A 17576-nucleotide genomic window follows, 5' to 3' on the forward strand; every position below is an offset into this window, starting at 1 on the left:
CTGCTCTCGTTAGCTGGTGTAATAGATGTTCAGTTGTAAATCCTTTGATCTGCTGTCCTCCTTTGAAAAGTCTCGTCTTCATTAACACTCAGCTGCTATTAGTTACACCTATCCCAACTGCTTACAGGAGAGGAAAAATGATACTTCATAGCAGGTTTACTGCTCTCTAATGTACACTGTACAATTGAAATGTAAGAGGTTCAATAGCAGGTGTGACATAAGAGGGCAGTATAAACACAAGAACTATCTGGGAGTCTGATCTTTACAAGTCAACCTTGTGATTTTGCAAGTGATTTTCGTTTTGTTTTGTTGTCTTTCTTTTTTTTTTTCATTTCTGTGTTTACAAACACCAGAGAGGAGCCAAGACAGACTGAGATCATCTCAAAAGCTCTCTTAAATCACCTTGATCTCATTAGCTGTTAAATAGCAAGGCGTCTACACTCACCTAAAGGATTATTAGGAACACCATACTAATACTGTGTTTGACCCCCTTTCGCCTTCAGAACTGCCTTAATTCTACGTGGCATTGATTCAACAAGGTGCTGAAAGCATTCTTTAGAAATGTTGGCCCATATTGATAGGATAGCATCTTGCAGTTGATGGACATTTGTGGGATGCACATCCAGGGCACGAAGCTCCCGTTCCACCACATCCCAAAGATGCTCTATTGGGTTGAGATCTGGTGACTGTGGGGGCCAGTTTAGTACAGTGAACTCATTGTCATGTTCAAGAAACCAATTTGAAATGATTCGACCTTTGTGACATGGTGCATTATCCTGCTGGAAGTAGCCATCAGAGGATGGGTACATGGTGGTCATAAAGGGATGGACATGGTCAGAAACAATGCTCAGGTAGGCCGTGGCATTTAAACGATGCCCAATTGGCACTAAGGGGCCTAAAGTGTGCCAAGAAAACATCCCCCACACCATTACACCACCACCACCAGCCTGCACAGTGGTAACAAGGCATGATGGATCCATGTTCTCATTCTGTTTACGCCAAATTCTGACTCTACCATCTGAATGTCTCAACAGAAATCGAGACTCATCAGACCAGGCAACATTTTTCCAGTCTTCAACTGTCCAATTTTGGTGAGCTTGTGCAAATTGTAGCCTCTTTTTCCTATTTGTAGTGGAGATGAGTGGTACCCGGTGGAGTCTTCTGCTGTTGTAGCCCATCCGCCTCAAGGTTGTACGTGTTGTGGCTTCACAAATGCTTTGCTGCATACCTCGGTTGTAACGAGTGGTTATTTCAGTCAAAGTTGCTCTTCAATCAGCTTGAATCAGTCGGCCCATTCTCCTCTGACCTCTAGCATCAACAAGGCATTTTCGCCCACAGGACTGCCGCATACTGGATGTTTTTCCCTTTCACACCATTCTTTGTAAACCCTAGAAATGGTTGTGCGTGAAAATCCCAGTAACTGAGCAGATTGTGAAATACTCAGACCGGCCCGTCTGGCACCAACAACCATGCCACGCTCAAAAAGGCTTAAATCACCTTTCTTTCCCATTCAGACATTCAGTTTGGAGTTCAGGAGATTGTCTTGACCAGGACCACACCCCTAAATGCATTGAAGCAACTGCCATGTGATTGGTTGGTTAGATAATTGCATTCATGAGAAATTGAACAGGTGTTCCTAATAATCCTTTAGGTGAGTGTATATCAGTGAATGCTGTTTTTGTGTGAAAGATGCAAATGTTTATCGGTTTTCTTTTGGCCCTCTGTCTGTTATGCAGCTTTGGATATTAAGCATTTCAAAGACACAGAGAGGTCAAGAGCTACAGTATCACTGGAATAAGATAGTTGTTGTCATTCTCAAAACAAACATTTCCTGAACCTTTCCACAAAGAGAGAGTAAAATTCATATGATTATAATGCACCTCACAAATCTCTACCATTACTAATGGGTTGGCGTCCTCCCAAAAACCCAGCCATCATTTTAATGCAAGACATCCTCCATATGCTAGAGGAGCTATTAATCTAAACTTTTCATCATTCAAAAGAGGTTACTTTGGTTCAAGTTTTGTTTTTAAATTTGTTAACATTTAATGGTTGGGGAAAATATTATGTTGAGGGTAATTCATTATCAGTGACAAGGGCTCTGTAAAACATCCTGGTTAAAAATGAAAATATCCTGAATGATCTTTTAATTATTTTACTGAGGGCCAGTTTTCTGAAACCCAATATCCCAACTCTCTGGTTCAAAATGAAATAAAACAAACAACCAAACAATCAATCCAACAAACAAACAAGTAAATAAATGTGTCAGGTTTCCACTTAATGTAGGGTTCGAATTTTAATCAAATTGATGCTTCTTAACTTGCAGAAACTGCATTAATACGCTCAACAAATGTAGGATTTTTTTATAGATGACAGAGAGGTTTTGAGAGACAGAGCATCGTACATAGTTTTATCCCTGATGATCTTTAATTGTAGGTTTTCAGTCCATCTGATCAGCAACACAGACATTTTGCTTTTCCGCCTGGAATTGCTAAGTATGCATTATGCTGAATAATACAGAATGAAATCAACACTATATAGACCAGCCAATTCATTACGATTTACAAATGTTAGTTAAACATTTTAAGTTGAAGGTTTCTTGAATAATTACTTGGTTGGGGGCATTTTCCTACAAGCGTTATAATCACAAAAGTAAACAAACCATGCAGTTAATTAAATAAATTAAAAAAACGTCAAAGGGCAAATAAGTTGATTACTGAAACTATGTCTAATTAATTATTATATAGTACACTTCCTATGCCCTGAAATAACAGAAATTTGGTCACTGTGAAAAATAACTATGAAATAAAAACTGCTTGCCTATTGGTTAAATGACCCCACATTTTGTTAGAAATATTAGATCAATCACTTATTTATTCTCCCTTTCTTTGTTTCTTCCTTTAACACAAGAACAGGGCAGGCAGTGGACATTCATACCTCCTTCAATCAGAAACATATTTGCAGCTTCTCTGACAAATCAGCATGAGGGATGCCTTTCCACAGTCAGCCTTTTCCGCACATAAATCTAATTGTGAAGACCAGACCATCCATTCATCTTATTCATTTCTGTATATGACCTTCTCCTTGATAATAATCACTCAAACACGTCTGGTACAAGATCATTACTTTTCCATTGCTTTTAAGAGAACCTAGGGCCTGGTCTGTTCGTGTGCTCCTCGGTCAGTTATTCTTCATTCAATTCCAGATGTCTGTTTTTTCACGTTTGCTTTCATATTTCCTCTTAATCAATGATCCATGTGTCACAAAGGGATTGTAAACAGGGTCCAGCAAGAATCCCAAGTACACAGAGATGTACAGAGTTATGGATATCCTCCCAGTGAAGACGTTTGCACAACATCAGTACTAATCATGATACTAGCTTTTACTTACTTAATCTAAATGTACAAATCACACCATAGTGTGAAGCATTTGAGAATGAGATGGAGACACAATATTTAAGATGATCTACTGATTTTTAAGTAGTTTAATCTGAGCAGTACAATTCAAAGCACATTTTGCTGGTGACAAAGAGCCATAGTCCAATTGATTGTAGACAATCTGCAAGTAGGCACAACATACAGTAGAAGCACATTTCAAAAAGAGCAAAAAGAGCAGTAGAACAATAAGAAAAGATCAACTGATCATTTCTTGGATCAGTGATTCCAAATACTTTCCTTGGGGACCTATTAACAATGCAGTATTCTTTTTTTTTTCATGTCCTCAAAAATGATTAAGGCAGGAAAAATCATTCCCGCAGACAATAAGGTGGTTGGATCGAACCTGAACTATCAGTAGGCCTCCAAGACTGGAGCTGGAACAGAGCGTTGGACAGCATGATGAATGCTGCGTAAAGCATTACAGCCTTTCTGTATGGGCTGCCTCTTTTGCATAGTAGTAGCACATGTGTTTTGGTGTCTAAGGGCCCTGGGCTCACATTCCCCCTAATCCTCAAATCCTCAGCAGCCTCACAAAAGTTTGGGCCCTGAGCCTTTTCATTTTTATGTTGGTCTTACACAAAATTACAATAAACAGGTATAGTTGTGAACTGTGTATGTTGTCCATGCTGTCATTGAAAAAGTATTTGATAGATCTAATTTTAAAGGCAAATTACAGCAGTAAACCTTAATTGTTCGCCATTTTTTAAATTACACCTCTATATATATACATACATTTATTTTTTAAATGCATGCAATATTTTCCACAAAGTCAGGGGCCTGTAAGCAATTCATTCGCTGAACCACTTCAACACTGCATTCAGGGGCGTCTTTTGCAAAATAACGTTCTCGTCTTTCAATGCTTCAGTGCAAGACGTTCCGGGTCAGGGCTGTGTAATCCGTACCGCTCAGCAGTGCTCCTTTCTCATGCTCTTCAGACAACCTGAAGCATTGGAGTCCATTAATTAAATCGATGACAGCAGCAAAGCATGGAGTCGCTGACAGACAGGAATGCAATGCACTCTGATAATAAATAATCGCAGTCACAATAAAAATCCTCCTGCTGATTTACTGTTGGTGGATCAGTCCAAGCTACTAACAGGGAGCAGATAGCTCAGCTCAGCAGTGGGGTATTGGAAGCTGTTCAATAATAATTCAAAACTTTCAGGAAAGAAACCGAGGATAGGTAACAAAAACCAACCCCCTCCCAAAAAAATAACCCATTTGTCTTCTTATAGATAGAATGTGGCATGCAAAACAAATCGCTTCGAAACAACAGTTCAGCACCTTGCCTTAGTCTTCTGTGATTAATTCAAACCCTGTGCATGCATCTTCAGTCCTGAGAGCTCAGTGTGTCTTATGAATTATGACCAGAGCTGAGAAGTTTTTGGATTAGCTATATGTTTTTTATGGCTCTAGTAACTCTTTCTGCAGCTGTATTCTTTGTTTGTTTATTAAAAAGTTGGTGTGTCTACAATATAAGGACACAAAGGTCAACTGTCAACCAGCCGACAACTGACCAATCCAATTAGCTGGGGTACGAAGGTCAGAAAAAGTAAGGTTTTACAACATTTTATTATTTTTTGGATTACATGCGTCATTTATTATGTTATGTTATGGGGTGGAGGTGGGGAGGTGTAATGTTTACTGGTTGTGTCTGTAATTGATCTCTCCAGTTCTTTCTATGGAATAGTCCATCATATTGTGACAGAAACTTCTTCCCAATTTACTTTTTAAAAAGTATTTTTCCTTAAATGTTTGGATTTGGAATACTCAGATTTTTGGTTAATAGAGCTTCAAACCATACTTTTAAAAGACAATTCAAGTTTTACCACAGATGTTAGTGATACACGTTGGTTTAAAGTTAAATCATGACTCCTTATAATTAAAGTATTACATCAATCAGCCAGTCTAATCAATACAAATGGTAATATCCGCTATTTGTATAATTTCACAGCATACTAAAGTACTGTGATATGTCTATTTTCCTGTTGGTTTGTGGTTGCTCGATGGTTAGTGAAATCAGGGAGGAAATCCTGCATATTTTTCTTCTCCCTGCTTTTATAATTGAATGAAAATCTAATTTGCAAATTGTCAAAAACGAGAAACTTAAACTGATTATCTGCTTCAAGTCAGAGATGGAACTAAGGGACAATTATAAATAAAACCCAAGCCAACAAAGAAAACATGTCGTTCACATGCCTTGTAAACCTTTTCAGACAGCCTTGTTTACAGTGAGTGGTTTACTCCTGGGAGGTTCTTGTTACAATGAATAAAAAGCAGTAAAATGCTAATTTAAAGTTTAACTGACCTAACAGTGTGTAAGGTTTTGTTTAACTACACCCTCTCATGTTGCAACCAACTTTCTTTTCAGCTTCGTAGCAGTGTCAGGTTATTTTTCCATTTGGTCTGAAATTAGAGGATTTGGAGTGGCTTAAAAATGACTCCTGCTTAATTTGGCCTACAGAGAAAGGCATGTATGATTTCATTCCTGTATCCTGTTATGTGTGCATGATTTACATTTGGCAGGCTGTGGCTAAGATACTCAAACAATGTTTTTCATAGGGCACTTAAAAAGTATTTAGACAAGTGATCATAAAAAAGCAACAGTTTCTGTATACTACTAATTGTTTTATTGGTAGTAGTAGTAGTAATAGTAGTAGTAGTAGTAGTAGTAGTAGTAGTAGTAGTAGTAGGTCGTGAATAACACTATGTGATACAATTTAAATATTATTTTAAAAGTTGTCCCCAAAGCTAAAATGCCCCCTTTGCAGGTGCTCCATTGTGGGCAATCAAAGTGTTCAGAAAACTTATTGATGGAAGAATGTAGAGAACAGATACCAAGGAAACGACTTGGTTACGAGAGTTTGTGTGAAATCAAAACTCGGGGAATTTGTACTCTTTTCTCAATCCTCTTTTCAGCATGCCGCTAAGAAATGCATGACCTGACTCGGACAGGCATAGGAAGTGATACAAACATCAGCTACTTATATGCAGCAGCGATAAGCCTCTGGTTACCAGCTCACGATCAGAGAACTCCAGTGCCTCAGCGCTCCAGTGCGTCCCTGGCTCTATGCTTGGGTAACGATAATCCTTCAGCAAGATGCAATTACATTTTGTTGGCATTAAAACAGACTTTAAAAATTGCACGCAGATACCTGTGTGAAACAATACAGGCTCTCCCATTTTGATAAGTACCCAAGGTAAATGCAGGATGGCAAAGATTAAAGGCAAGTGAGTTTTGAGTGCCTATAGAAGTGAATGAGTCATTTCACCAAGTGTGGCCACATAAAACAAGACCATCTGCAATCTCTGACAACCTCATAGCCCATTGTGTCACAAAATAAAACCAGACATAAAATCAACACAAATAGCAATGCCATCTGTCCTTAATGTTACCAGTTCAATAAACCTGAACTCTAGAAGCAGTATTTCAAGATTCACAAAAGCCTGTTAGCATACATTCAGTTATGACATTGATGAAAGATTATGAACATATTCATATGGATTACTGAAATCGTGGAATCAAATTTTAACAGATTATATGAACGAGTCATTAGGATATAATTACAGTGTTAGCATAGTCATATTTCATCAGCACATCTGGGGTAAATCCCTTTGGTGTTTTGTTTTTTCAGCACATGTGGTATCTTTGATTACCTTTCAATCAAAAGATTATGACATGTAAGGCGTCAAAATAACAGACTCAAAAAAACAAAGAGAGTTTGCCATAACCAGACAGCAACCCACAACAGGCTAATGTGTCGCTACTGTTTTCAGAAAGAGACATTTTTGTGGTTAGAAAAGACAGAACCCCAAACTGGTATGAAATAGTTAAAAACAAAAAGAGGAATGAAAAATAATACAAAGCCTTTCCACATCACAACCAATAGTTTATGGTTTGGATCATGACCACATGACGTGTGCAAATGCAAATTAAGAGTGGGTAATGCGTCTATAGATAATAACTATGGTTTGTGAACAAAGTGCCTCAATATCTAACAATCTGATTCTACTTTCAATCTGTGTTTGAATGTTAATGTTAAGCAAGGCACTGCTTACTAAAGCAGTAGTTGTTCAAACTCACTAGCCCTGTGTGGTAAAGAAGTGATACTGATGAAACTGTTGAAATGCCTTTTGGCATCCCATTTGCCTGACATTTGGAAACATCTGTATGGAATACAGCTGCAAATGTAAATAATAAAAAATGGAATCCTGAAGTTGCTATCCACAAAAAGAGAGGGGGTGGGATTCTACCCACTAATCAAAGGAATCGTTGTGTAGTTGGAAGATGACCAAATCTTGGGAAAGCATGGCAGGTCCTTGGTGCGAATTGAAGCACTGCAATACAAGGCTACAAGGCCCATGCATACACACATGTCTATAATCTGCTGACAGCGTTGAACATTAACTCGGATTCTTCCCATGAAAGCGCAACTCCAGCACCCACAGTTCACTGGCAAAATACCACATCAAGTCCCGCAGAGTCGACTGCAGTGCCATTGGTTTTACAAAAAGCACATGTCAATAGAAACAAAATAGACATAAAACCAAAAGGAGGCCAATCTGAAAAAACAATGGTTTACAGTGAATAATATGTAACTCAGCACATTTTTGTAACAGCTGCTCAAAAAAAAAAAAGAAAGAAAGAAAGAAACTGGTCTGGCGGACTGTGTGTTTAATAAGCCAGTAACACACAAAAAAAAAACAATCACAATATACACTTGAAGGCAGTACATTTGCATTCATAGGATTACAATGTGTCAAATATTTATAAATCAAGACAGCCAGAACCAGAGTATCCCATTTCTGGCATTACCATAAGACAACAGAACCCTCTTCTAAAAATAATAAGTACCCTAAATGTCTTCCTAGTTTTTAGATGGCTAAGACAATAGGCTTACCTCACAGCCGTGTTCAAATAGAAGATTCCAGACTAGAAGAATATAAGGCACCATGCATTGACTGCTTCAGTACCAGAGGCACAGGAAAATAACCCCTTTAAATGGTGTTACAGACACCTAAAAAATAGAAATAAAAGTCATTACTTACGTTCATATCCCATGTGGCTGTTGCGCAGTTCCACACTCTGAAGCTCAGTTTTGAATGATATAGGTCTGATGAGATTTCGATTTTGAGAAACAAATTGCTCTGGCTCACCAGCTTCTCTGCTGCTCTGTGAATTCCAGTGACCATTGCGGGCCAGTGCAGCAGTGATGCCAGGGAGCTGGTCAGATGTCTCTCAGTAGCTCACTTCTTTATGCTGCCTCAGAGGGCTTCCTTTGCATTCTCCTTCATCATTCAATAATCAGCTCCAGGAAATGAAAACATGTACCACCAGCACAGGGTATGAAAACAAAACAAAGAAACTGAGACGTAAGTAATGATTTTTATTTATTTATTTTAGGTGACCCCAAGTAAAGCAGGCTTGTTATGTTTTACAATTAAGCACAAACACCCTCCCTCTGTCTTCCCAAAGGATTTTAAAGTCTTCTTAGAGATTGTGGTAACTTTGTTACTGGGCATGTTGATGATTTTTTTTTTAATGCACACTTAAATGTACATCATTAGTGTATGGGTATATGTGTAGTTAATGATCAATGATGATGATGGTGACACTATTAACTGGGCACATCAACAAACTTTATGATTTATAAATACAGATGCTATTGTTCTTTTGTTTTATTTGTACCAGAACATTTTGACACAGAGTCTTAATCGGATTCTGATACAGAAAATGACAGCTGGAATTTATGCTAGAATTCCACTCTCCTACAATCGTGTAATCCATCCATTCATTTCTATTAGTTTTTATGTGTTGTAAAGCAGTGTTTACTAGACTCTGAAATTATTGCTCCCATATAGATTTATGATATACCTTGTAATAGGTACATATCTATTTTTTTTTATGTTTGCTTCTAGTTCTGCCTATAGACATACACAGAGTTCTTATATATGTGCAGGGTGCTGCCATCTACTGCGCTTTTCAGGATAGTTTGTTATACTGTGGAAGGTTGGCCATGTGGTAAAATGTATTATTTTTCTGGTTTTCAGGTTTCCTGTCTGTGACTTGAGGTTATTTAAAAAGAGTTGGTGTCAGGAATTATTTTATTGTTTATTTTTTCCAGACTGATTGGATTGTTTTGTTTGTAAACAAGAATAATATAGATATAATCTGAATAAGTACCGGTTGGTACAATGTTATTTAATTCAACTCACTGTAAAGGGCCACATATCAAATAAAATGTGATTTACTGATTGATTGATAATTGATAAATTGATAAAAACTTGCACGGTGCCTTTTGTCTTTAATGCAGTTATATTTGCTTTTCTTTTAACCCTGGGTTGATATATTTTTTCATAATCCATTTATGACATGAACTTACTGTACTCATTCATTTGAATAAACCAATAATGCTTTTTTAGTATGTTTTCCACTATTTTGGTACATGACAAAGCTGACCACAAAAGCTTTTAACTAGCCTTTAAAGAGGTATTATACAAATTATCTACTAATTTATAATGATAAACCATGATCACCTTTCTGAAACATTTGATACAGCCATTCTGACCTGTCAAGGTCTGCTGAAGTGAAGTGTCGGATAAATAAATTATATATAATAAAAACTAATAATAATAAATTAATAATTCACTGAAGAGGCATGAAAATCATTGGTGATAATAATAATAATAATAATAATAATAATAATAATAATAATAATAATATTATTAACTTATTACAGTCTGGTAACTACATTAAAGAGGAAACATCCTCCACAAACTTATTTAACCCTGAACAAAACAGGTTCATATTTTGATCTATATTTATTGTAGATGGAAATGTTGATCTATTCTGTTTTAGATTAAATAAACAACCCTGTCTTTTAAAACCCATTTGATAAATAATGATATTTAAAGTTTCCACACACACACACACACACACACACACACACAAAACAGCTGGATGGCTTAATCTCTTTATGGCCACAGGGAATAAACAGTATGAATGCCATCATAGTCTGTCCTGGAAAAAGACTTACCCACCCCATAAAGCTAAGTGTAGTATTATCATCTTTCTGCCTACACAAATTAGGATTGTCTCAATAAATGTTTCCAAAAGATGAAGAGACAATTCTTGTCTCTCAACACCTTCAACCAGCATAGTGCTCAACCATCCATCTAGAAAACTGGCAAAGACTCTGTTCGCTCTGGCTAAGATCTATTGCAGTTTTTTTAGATTTAATATCCACCCCTTCGTCAATAGCACTATCAAAGCTGGATGCTTTTCTTGCAGATACAGAGCCATGCAAAAGCCCACTTTGCTGTAATGTGATCAGGGGAAAATTAGGTTTCAAGCAATTTACTAAAAGACGGTGACTGGTGAGAGGTTTACCCTGCAGTTTTGACAGAAATCACAGTTTTCTTTTTAAGTTACATTTGCATGTTTAGTAAACAGCTACATGTAATACATGAAGGAATTAAGCTCCTTTTATCAACTGATAACAGAAACAGAAAGTGCAGTCACCTGAACCCTGCTTGAAAAAGATGTGACTAACACCGACACACAGTAACAAACAGGTTTTGTAAACTGTTTGTGTCAACCACAATCTCACTCTATCCCATGGGTTAACTACCTGTAAAAAGGCCACTGCAGGTACTCAACATGACACGTTTATTCACACTGATGAAAAGGCAACAACAACAAAACATTGTTACCAAAAAACTTGATTAAATCATTCACAATCTGTACAAATTGTACTATATATATATATATATATATATATATATATATATATATATATATATATATATATATATATATATATATATATCCAGAAGCCCTCAAGAATAACATCTTATCTTCCACATAAAAATTGTACATTATTCATGCAGTGCCAGCACTCCTTAAACCAGAACAACAGTTCAAAAGGGGAATGGGCTGTGAAACAGTCTTTGATCAGAGAATAAATTATGTTGAAGTGAATGTGGAAAGATTTTATTTTAACTAATAAGAATATATATATTATTCCAAATTTTAAGACAAACTCCTGTATAGTTGTTTTTACAGGTTACAGAAATGTTTCTCTTATGAAGAACATATATCAATAAATGTTCCTTTATTTTTTCACACCTCTGTAAATGCAGACACAGATTTCAGTCACAGAAAGTAATTAGAAAATACTCCTTAACACTCATTGCTCTTGTACCCACAAACAATCATGACACCTTATTTTCACTAAATACCATTATATCATTGGACAGATAATCTTTCAATAACCCAGATGTGAAAAAAAATGGCTTGGCAGTCTAGACATAGTTACAGCAGAATGGATTGCGTGTTCATTCAAACAGACAACAACGCTGGGCAGAATGAGAAAGTGTCTAACTTTCCTTGCAGGCATATTTGCTGGCATATGTCAGGGAACCACCTGTATCACCCTGTCATTAGGGTTCAAGTTTCTTCAGAAGCCACGCAAGGAAGACGCTGTTTGATCATCTCTGCAATGATGAGGTAAATATATTGTAACATCTGGGAATAATACAGCGGATTTGTTTGAAGTAAACATCATCGATTTCCAAACTTCTAATTCAAAGGCAAAAAAGCATTCAAGCTGATGTTATCCACAGTGGGAGAGTGTTAGACAGCGATAGTCTCACAGGCAGCAGACACTTGTGATGACACCAGCAGTCCTGCACTAGTATCCACTGACACATTTAAGCACCCCAATTTTTCACCCAACGTCTTGCAGTCCAATGTTCCTCATTGCTGCCCAAACTAAAAACCCATTTCTGAGTCCCTACTCAACCAAACCAACAAACTGGGTCAGCCAACACCCCGTGACATGTAGCCCCACCCTCCGCTCCCATACACATAGAAGGAGGTTCACACACTTCCTCAATCTGCTGTTTACAGTCCAAATCCACTGGCTTGTTGCAATATCAAGCCACACATTATTGCTGAAAACGGTTACATGGGAACACAGTGATAGGCTAGTGATTTATTTGTTTGTTGATTTGTTTCATGGCAGTTTGGGTTTAAACCTTGATGTAAATAATACTAAGTCCAAGATTTGTGGCCAAAACATAAAAATAAAATAAATCCAGATGAATCCGAAGAATTTAGGGCTGGGAAAAAGTAAATCATGTTTTAACATTTTCCAAAGTAAAATGTTTTGAAAAACATTAGGAATAAACATGACATATATTGTCATTATATTACTAGGCTTTTTACAAAGATCATATATATTGTTTGTTATATTTTATATCTGTTTATCTCTGACTAGAACCCTCTGGATAATTAACAAAAACATGGGGAACATGCAGTTTCCATTATCAATGATCAGTTTTATCTCTGTCACCCTGAGATTTAATTACCAAATGAACAATACTGCCACATAGGTCACACCACAGCAATCAGTATGGTTCCTGGAAATCCGTTCTCCATTTAGAATAAATAGCATGAATGGCCTACTTCTAATGAATGCATTGTTTTCAATGATCACTAAAGTTTTGAAAATCAGTCTGCAGAAGCTAAATGTCATTGCTAAATACCTTTATTTAAACCCTCTTCCTCTTACTGATTAGATATGGCCATGCCTCAGGTTTACAAAGCCTCTACATCTGGAAAAAACATAAAAGGGTGAATTAACAACCTTATAAAGACAAGTGAAGACCTTAGTAATTTTATCTTATGTAGAAGAGTAAGGAAGTTAATTTGTATTGCAAGAAAACTGATACCAAATGCATTATAAGAACTTGCAACGTATGGCAAAACCTTAACTTGGTTCAACACCACCAAAAACAAGGTAAGGTTGGACTAGAACAAAAACTAATTTAATACAGCAACTGTTGTACTTTATAGTGTTTTAAGCATCAAATAAAATCATTCACTCTGTGCTGTTTCATAGCATACTTTGTGGTTTTCAGAACAGATGAACAGTAAAGTGTAAAGCTGCATTAAGACAACAGAGTGCTGGGCTAAGGGTCTTTCAAAGACATTCCTGTAGGCCAAAGAAGTTCTACCCTCTTCTGTGTGAATGTGGTATATAAGGAAAGGAGACACTTAGTGTCACGCTATTGTTAACCCAAAAACATATTGGCTGAGGACCCCCATGGTGAAAGAGGGAGTATACTGTTCAATTACATAAACCTCTGAAGACCAATTTGTCTTTTTTGTTTTGATTCGTTTACATTTTGGTTATTTTTCTTTTCTTTTGCTGAAAAAAGCCTACTTGTCTGAAGATTTTTTCATTTTTCTCTTTCTCTATTTTTTGTTTAAATATCACCATTCTAAGAAAGCTGCCAGGATAAACATTTTCTTTTACATTGAATAATTCATCTCTGTCACACATTCAAAGTGAGAAGCACACTCAGCGTTACACTACTTGGGCTCATTAAGGCTTTCAGAACAATCCGGAAACAAATCATGAATTGAAAAAGAAAGCACTTCACAATGCCCAGGTCTGAACTAATTAAGTATTGTTTTTCTGGGCCTTTGACCAAAACTAATATTGATGTATTCTGATGAAGATGACCAAAACTATCAAAGTAAATTCCTGCTCCATAATTTGTGGAAGGCCTCCTTGGTTTTGTATCATCTGCACATCTGCATACCAACCTGAAAAGATTAATGAATCCTCTGAACTTTCAACCCAGTTTACAAATGTTACATGGTTAAAGTTTTCAAATGGTAGGATCTTTTGTTATGCAACTGTAAAAGCTTTAAAATGTTGGTGATCTTTTCAGTTGACTTACATCAGCTTCGCTGCTTTTGAGTTCCCATTTAGCATGCGTCAAGAAGACATAACACAAGTGTCTAGTATTTTTGATTTGTGAATTAAATGTAGTTGTGTTTTTGTTTGTCTTTGTATGAGTATCACTAGATTGTCCTGCTCTGAAAGTAGAGCCCCAATACAATTTATATAGGTTCCTTTTATTACACTGAATTGTAGAGAATTTGTTACCTCACCAACACCAGATCCAATAAGTTTTTTGCCTGTTTTAATTATACGGATGACATTCAAATCCACATACTTTTTCTAACTAACCTTATCTAACTGTCATATAAATCTTTTTTAAGAGTATTCTTGCAGGCTCACAAACCGGCATCTGTACCAGTTCCTTTACTTCTTAGATGAACCTGATCCTTTTCTAATCATAATCAATGAATGCTTCATTAAAAAAATGTATTGAAAGTGAAGATCATAAACCAGGACCCACCAACCCTGTGCAAGGACGAGGCAGGCCCGAGAAAATGCAAAAATGCTGAAATCCTCCTGACCAGGCAGATGACTACGGTGATAAAGCTGTAATCTGAACTTGGTCTCAGCTTCACAATGGGTGAATTTAGGACAAGTCTCCAGACCCAGTGATGTCCCCATGCCACCCAGCTGTAAAATGAAGCAGAACCAGGAAACGGGACGGGAATTAAATGCTGCATGTTTTAGGGTCGAATTTCGTAACGTTGAAAGGGATTTTCTCTGCAACAGACCGTGGGTTGCAAACCTGGAGGCTTACCTACAGCTCGAGTTACAGTCCTGAACATTCATACAGTGGGTATCTTAATGTCTGAGGGCAGAGTATATACACAGTGTACATCTCTCTTTTGAGGACATTCCCACAAATGCACAGCATTTAATCCAGTATAATATTAACAGGTCTTAAAAACTTTCTCTGACAGAACGTGCCGTTTTTGCTTTTTTCCCCTTCTCCTTCCGTGCCCCAGTCTTTTAGTAATAGTGTGACATATACACATCTGTCATGCAGACAATCTGGAAGAACCTCAAGGTTTGTTTGCGTGTGTTGCTACACTCATTTGTTTCTTCACTGTGTATAGGCTTTGTCTCCTCTTACACCTCAAAGTCAGGTTCACTGTCAAGTGCTGTCAGATAAAATCAAGCGTCAGAATAAACAAGGCTTATATCATCTCTGAGACAAATCGAACAATAGGAATAAGAAAACAGTAATGTCGTGGTAACTTTCTGTAATTATAGGCTTTCTGGTCAGAAAAAATAGAGGCTGACCAGTCCAAAAAAATAATCCAATACTGCCCTCGGATTTCCTGTCACTATTCCTTTAAAGGTGGATTTTATATGACAATAATGATGACCATCTGGCTGGAACATTTCCGCTGTTTGTTGTGTTCAGTGATTGGTTTCAGCCCATACTGTTTCTTTTATTTTTAATGATAATTAAAGGTAAAAAAATGTGTTCAAGATCTTTTATATACCGATTGCAGACTCGGATAATAGCATCTGAATGTTTTACACCCTGGAGTCTTATGCACCTGTTCATTATAAGAACAAAGACCTTCTATGTCTGAGAACGTCAGCCTGATGGTATCCAATGGAATTTGAACATTCACCGCATTAAAATTAATCAACAGGTTTGAAAAAGAAGCACTTGCCCTGCTGCTGTCACAAGCCATGGTCTGTAAAAGCTAGAGTCGTGATTTGGTGTGCATGTAATGCTCACTTTAATGGGTTAAAAGGCAGGCAAACCACACAAGCAAAAATATTTTTTACTAAGCTAAAGAAGAAGGACTTTTCCCATAAAGACCATGCTTAGAACACGATATATATTGTGAGCTGGCACCCAGGAGGAAGAATGAGAATTAATCAGAATACTTATTACCTAAATACAAAATAAAACCCAGGGGCAGAGCCAGGGTAGGGGCACAGGGGCACTGGCCCCTGCTGAAATCTGACTGCCCCACTGAGTGCCCCCCTGAGTGCCCCCCCAGCCAATAAAAAAAACAACAACATTTAATTCATAGTCAGTTTCCCGTGTCCATATTCTGGACAGTGTGGTGTGTTTTGCCAAAGTTTATTTTATTTATGTTATTTATTTTGCCATTTTTGAGTGTATACCGCCAGGCAAGAATCCAGGCAAGAGTGAGGAGTTCTGAATGAAACACACCTGCGGTTAAGCTCTGCTCTCCGCTCTGCATGCACACAGACACAGCCACACTACAGGTGAGTTTTTAGACTAATTTAGTTATTCATTTACTATATAGCAGCATTTGCAACAGTTAATTAAATCCAGATATTAAAGCAGCAGTTGCCGTGTGGACTGAAAAAAAACGCTTTTTAAAACATCAGCCATTCATCTGTGCTGTCTAGGGTTTGCCATTCGTTTGTTTCAGTGTTTGTACAAATTCAGCTTACTTATAGCCAGGCCTTGCAATATGATCTACATAGTTTATAACAGGTAGAACACAGGCTAAAATAAATTGGATAGTCAAAACTTGTAGGCACTATTTGTAATTATAATCCTGATTAATGTTGATAAAGAAAGTTATGATAACATATTTATCCGTATATTGAAAAGACTAAGAAGATGTTCTACAAATCCTGAATGTTTATGCAAGTTCTGAATCAAACAGCAAACGTAGTTGAGTATGAATTTTAATAGCAAGCTAAAATAATCTCTGACTTTAGGAGGGAAGCGGCAAATATGCAAGCATCACCTCATAATGTGTGTGAACCATAAACTGTGTTCAACAACCATTTCCTCAAGAATTAAACGTAAGATGGAAATAATTTTTAAAAAGATCCATAACAAGAAATATTAAACACAAAATGTAACCATTACTGGGTTTTATAAATGCTCCAAATATTTGGAAGCTAACGTGCCTAAAATAAATGAATTGCCAAACCAGAGGTACAAGTCATAAATAACACTTTTTACCACAGTTCATTAGCTCCCAAAATAGAGGAAATGCTTGTGTATATTCAACAACTTGGACAAAACGCATAACACAGTTGAAAGATTAATCATGTGTACACTGAGTGAAATGAGTGTTGTTCCTCAGAGATGGATACATAACTGTCAGAATCACAGGAAGCAGACAGTTATCCGAAGGGGAGTATCATCTTATCTAGACATTGTGAGAATCACAATCCTTCAAGAACCTACTATAGGCCCCTAGCTCATTCTACTATATAATAATATAAACAGTAAACGTGTCAAACTCACTCTTGTATAGAATGATAGAGCACAATATAAGTACCTTAAATCATTTGAGATGAATTTCACTGGGTTTGTGTCTAACAACATTCATCTAATTACATTACAATTCCTAAGGCTATCCTGTGTTAAGTGCAGAAAGATATACAGTTAAAAAGATCAAATCTGGCTGAT

General features: G+C 36.9%; 1 protein-coding gene across 1 annotated transcript in view; it reads right to left on the bottom strand.

Moving 5' to 3' along the window:
- Positions 1–17576, bottom strand: part of LOC136766345 (ADAMTS-like protein 1) — a 124153-nt gene that overhangs the window by 70180 nt on the left and 36397 nt on the right. The window lies entirely within an intron of this gene.

Source organism: Amia ocellicauda, chromosome 13, assembly GCF_036373705.1.
Source record: "Amia ocellicauda isolate fAmiCal2 chromosome 13, fAmiCal2.hap1, whole genome shotgun sequence".
Taxonomy (NCBI): domain Eukaryota; kingdom Metazoa; phylum Chordata; class Actinopteri; order Amiiformes; family Amiidae; genus Amia; species Amia ocellicauda.